We start from the raw sequence: 4,952 nt of genomic DNA, 5'->3' as shown, positions 1-4,952 counted from the left end.
ATACTTAACACAGTGTTTGATCTGTAGTAAAGGCTTGGTAAATGCCATTCATTCATTTATTCATTCATGAGAGGTAATGTGGCATAGTGGAAAACACAGTATTTAGATCAGAAGACCTTGGTTTGGATCCCAGCTCTAATGTTTCTTGGTTCTATAACTGTAGGTAAGATTAATTAACTTCTCTGCCTTCTCAGTTTCTTGATCCATAGAATAGATCATTGAAATTACAGTCGGGAGATACTTTGGAGATCACCTAGTTTAAGTCCAATATTTCACAGATGAGTTCATTGAAGCCTAAGGAGATTAAGTGATGAGACCAAGGCCACACAAGGCATTAGCAAGTCTCTCTGTGCTTCTCTTTCCTCATCTCTGAAAGGGGTGGGGTGGGAGGTGGACTATGTGAACCTTTAAAATCCCTTCTAGCTTTAATTTGTGATCTAAAGCAGAGGTGTCAAATGTGTAGTCCACAGCATTGCCCAGTGCTAAGTGGGGGGGAAAGATTAAAATGTAAATGGGAAATATTTAACAAAATAAACAAAGATCTAATATACCATAAATGGTATTACATTTTAAAATGAGAAGATAAGAATGGATCCTGTGTCATTTTCTTGTTGATCCTATTTGAAATTAATTGATTTTGTCCTATAACTATTTTTGTCTTGTAATTGCTTAAATCATGGATCTCAAGGGGGTGGAGTCCAAGTGGCAGAGAAAAAGGCAGAGACTCATTTGAGCTTTCCTGAATTCTCCTCCAAAGAGCTTTAAATAATATTCCAAAATAAGTACTGGAGAGGCAGAACCAGTGAAAGGTTGGGGTGAAACAATTTTCCAGTCCAAGACAACTTAAAAGGTTGCCAGGGAAGTTCTATCACACTGGGATGAGAATGGAGTGTAGTCAGTACAGGCTGTTCCAGGACAGACTTCACCTTAGCAAACCAGCAACAGACCCTGGGGGTGATTGAATCAGCAGTAGTAGTGGCTACTTCTGGAGCTCTTACTCTGCAGATGGGAAGGGCATCAGATAACTAATCAGGAGATTCCTTTGCTGGCACTGGATGCAGAATCTGGTTGCATTAGCCATACTGGGATCTGGGTCACAGTCTCAAGGCAAAGAGAAGCACTAGTACACCAGAGCTTGTGGCCACAAGGGAGTGGTCACAGTTCCAGGGCAGAAAAGAGTGCTTGTGGTCACTCACAGACCAGAACACAGGCCAGGAGAGTAGTAAACACACTTCTCTTTAAATCATACCACCTTGGAAGAACTAAAAGCTTACAAACTCATAAAACTAACTCTGAGAACAGCTACATAAAACCTCTGAAGTTTGGGATAGTGCCCCCTCCATCCTAGGAGCATAGCCCAGCTTCCATGTAGAGGTAAAAGTAAAGAAATAGGCTGACAAAAGAGCAAAGGACAAAAAAAGATCCTGACTAGAGAAGTTTGCCATAGTCACAGAGAAGATCAAAACACAAAGTCAGAAGTTGACAACAAAGGTCTTAGGTCCAAAAAAATTCCTGGGAGAGCTCAAAAAATATTTAAAAAATCAAATAAGAGGTAGAGAAAAAATGGGAAAAGAAATGATAGTGATACAGGAAAATCATGAAAAAAAATATCAGTTTGGTAAAAGAGGCACAAAAAATATGGAAGAAAATAACACCCTAAAAACCAGAATAGGCCAAATGGTAAAAGGGGTGCAAAAATCTAATGAAGAGAAGAACACCTTAAAAAACAGAATTGGCCAAATGAGAAAAAGGATATACAAAAATTTATCAAAGAAAAGAACTCATTAAAATGTAGAATTGACCAAATGGAAAAGGAGGTACAAAAGCTCAATGAAGAAAACAAGGAGAATGCTCTCCGAAAAACCTGGAAAGACTTACATTAACTGATGCAAAGTGAAGTGAGCAGAACATGGAGAACAGTATACACAGTAACAGTAATATTGTTGATATCAACTGTGAATGACTCAGCTGTTCTCAGCAATACAATGCCAAAACTGAAGGGCTTATGATGAAAAATACTATCCATCTCCTGAGAAACTGATAGTATCTGAATGCAGATCACTTTTTAAAAACTTTCTTAATTTTTTCTTTTTCTTTTGGTCTGTGTCTTCTTTCGCAACATAACTAATATGGGAATATGTTTTGCATGACTGTACATGCTTGGAGAAAATGGATGCAAACCATTGATCCTTTATTATCAGATAGCATGACTGTTAATAAATGATATCTTGCTCAGAGAAACTTGCCTTTTTAAAACCTTTTTGTTAAATTTTGATTGTGACAAAAACAAAATAATAGTTGACTTGCTAGATCCTTATGTATGGAATAAGTGCCTCTTATTTCTATCAAAGTTTGACACCACTGATGTAAAGAACTCACACAGGTAGTAAATACCAGAGCCAGGAAGTGAACCCAGGTCTTCTGACTCCAAAGCTAGTGCTTCTTCCATTTCAGTTGGAATGTTAAAGTTTGCATTACTTATCTTATAGATTTATTGTGGTTAAAGTCTTTTTAAAGTTTAAAAGTGAATATGGAAGGATCTAAGATTTTTTTCAGTGTGAAGAGGTCTTTCTATCCATGAAAGACCCTTCTATAACTGAATAAATAAGTCTTAGGAAGTTGCTTGAAATTTTTCCAGAGACTGGTCTTTCAGTCAATGAGTACTTACTAAACACTTACTATATACAAAGTCCAGTCCCTGTTCTCAAAGAACTCACATTCTAATGGAGAAGACAATATGTCAACAATGATATACAACTATGAACAACTTGCACAAACAAGTTATATATAGGACTAATTGGAGGAGGGGAGATGTGGAGGATAACCCTGGCATGTAAGGCACTTCTGGTGAGGATAAGTTTAGATGAGGTTGTTGCTGTTTGTCCTTCATTTTCTTTCTTTTTTTCTTTTTTTAATTTTTTTTAAGGTTTTTTTTTTTATTTAAAGCAAGAAGGTAGGGTTTATAATTTCAAGCAGATGAAATCTACTTGTTACTAAAAGAACACCATTTGCTGGTGGAATAATTCTTGTTTGCAGGGCCCACATGGAGAGGGGGTCGTCATTCTGTACTCCTTCCAGCTGGGCAGGAAGTAAAGTCCAGAAAACTAGGAGTTACTAAATTAAGCTGAGATCTGACAGCAATATTCAGTGGTTGACTCAGATCTTGGAAGCATAGGTCAGGTAGAGTTGGAGGCATCATGTGACTGTCATCTGGACACTGGGCAGCACTAGCCAGAACTTCAAAATGGAGCGTGGAGGGGATAATCTTTGTGAGAAGCAGTAATGGCCAAGGCACAGGCTCTCCAGTTGTGGTTGAAGCTGAGTATAGTAGACATTTCCTCGTCAGTCAACTCAAAATCAAACACCTGAAAGTTCTCGGCAATTCAAGACAGGGTGATCGACTTAGGGATCACAACCACTTTTCTCTGGATATGGAATCTGATCAGAACCTGCGCTGTAGCTTTTTTGTGCTTTGCAGCAATGGCTTGGATCCTGGGGTCATTCAAGAGAGAAGGATCCTCTGGCTTGGCCCATGGCCGATCTGGAGAACCAAGAGGACTGTAGGTAGTCACCATAATGCCCTTGGACAGGCAATATTCTATCAGCTTCTCCTGGGTGAGATAAGGGTGACACTCGATCTGGTTAACTGCCGGCTCCTACATCAGCCCCGGTTTGGTCAAGAGCTTCTCAATCTGGTCATGGTTAAAGCTGGAGATTCCAATGGCTTTTACTAGTCCTGCATCCACCAACTCTCCCATGGCCATCCATGTATCCAAAAAGCTTGTATTACTGGGAATTACATTGCCCTTATCATCCAATGGAAACAAATCCTTTCCAGCCTTAAATCCTGTAGGCCAATGATTAAGGTAGATATCCAAGTAATTCAGCTTCAAGTCACTCAGAGTTTTTTGGAAGGCTGTCTTGACCAAGCTTTTCTCATGGTATGTGCACGAAAGCTTGCTGACAATGAAGAGGTCTTCTCGTTTCACAACATTCACCTTGATTTTCTCTTGGATGGCCTCACCTACTTAATTCTCATTCTGGTAGACATGGGCACAGTCAACGTCGTGGTATCCAACATCAATTGCAGCCTTCACTACATCAGCCACTTTGCCTGGAGGGGACTTCCAAATGCCCAGGCCCAGAATGGGCAACTTCGCCTGATTCCTCAGCAAGAGGAATGTAGCCATGATGCCCTGGCCTCTCAGGAGATGGTCACTACCACACACATAAGCGCTGGCCCTCACAACCTGACCCCACCTTGTCCTTCATTCTCAAAGAGGACATGACATCAGGAAGGTGATGTCATGACTTGCAAGTGAATTGGATTTAAGTGAGGGAGGGCTGTGCAAGGTTACTAGTGTCACTTTCTCCTCCTGAGCCATCTGAGTCCAGGGGCCAGATATAGATCAGGACAACTGGAGATGGCCCTGCTTCAATGGGGTAATGCAAAAAGGTCAGTGAGTAATGAGAGGGTGGCACATTGAACCTGGGGTGGGTAACACAGATATGTTAGGTGAGAAGGAAAATGAAGACATTGTATCACCTTCACAATTTTGTCCAAGGTCAAACATTGTTAGACTGTTGACCTCAGACTGAAGGTTTCAGTTCCAATTTTAGCATTCCCATATGACCTAGGACAGGACATTTAACTTACTGGAACCACAAGTATCTATAAAACAAGGAAGATTACTACTAAGTTATCACTTTCATGGTATTATTATGTGCTCCACCCTCCAAACTTCCAGTTAGAGGGGGTAAAGCAACTGAGGGTATGGATGAGTGTGAGTACCAAAGCTAGAACAAGTGATGAGGAGTTTCCTGGTGATGAGTTTATCTCCAAGCTGACTCTTCTTCACTTTTTGTTCATATTTCCTTTTTTCTGTTAGGCAGTTTGTGGATAGAGGATGTCAAATTTCTGTAACTGTATTTGCTTTAGTTTGCAAGAGCTT

At 40.2% G+C, this 4,952-nt stretch overlaps 1 pseudogene; it reads right to left on the bottom strand.

The window, feature by feature from the left end:
• Nucleotides 1–2,743: 2,743 nt before the first annotated feature.
• On the bottom strand, nt 2,744–4,205 carry LOC140501723 (aldo-keto reductase family 1 member B1 pseudogene; annotated as a pseudogene).
• Between the last annotated feature and the right edge of the window lie 747 nt (nt 4,206–4,952).

Source organism: Notamacropus eugenii, chromosome 4 (assembly GCF_028372415.1).
Source record: "Notamacropus eugenii isolate mMacEug1 chromosome 4, mMacEug1.pri_v2, whole genome shotgun sequence".
Lineage (NCBI taxonomy): Eukaryota > Metazoa > Chordata > Mammalia > Diprotodontia > Macropodidae > Notamacropus > Notamacropus eugenii.
Note: the sequence above shows the minus strand (reverse complement) of the source record. Positions and strands in the feature narration are given on the sequence as shown.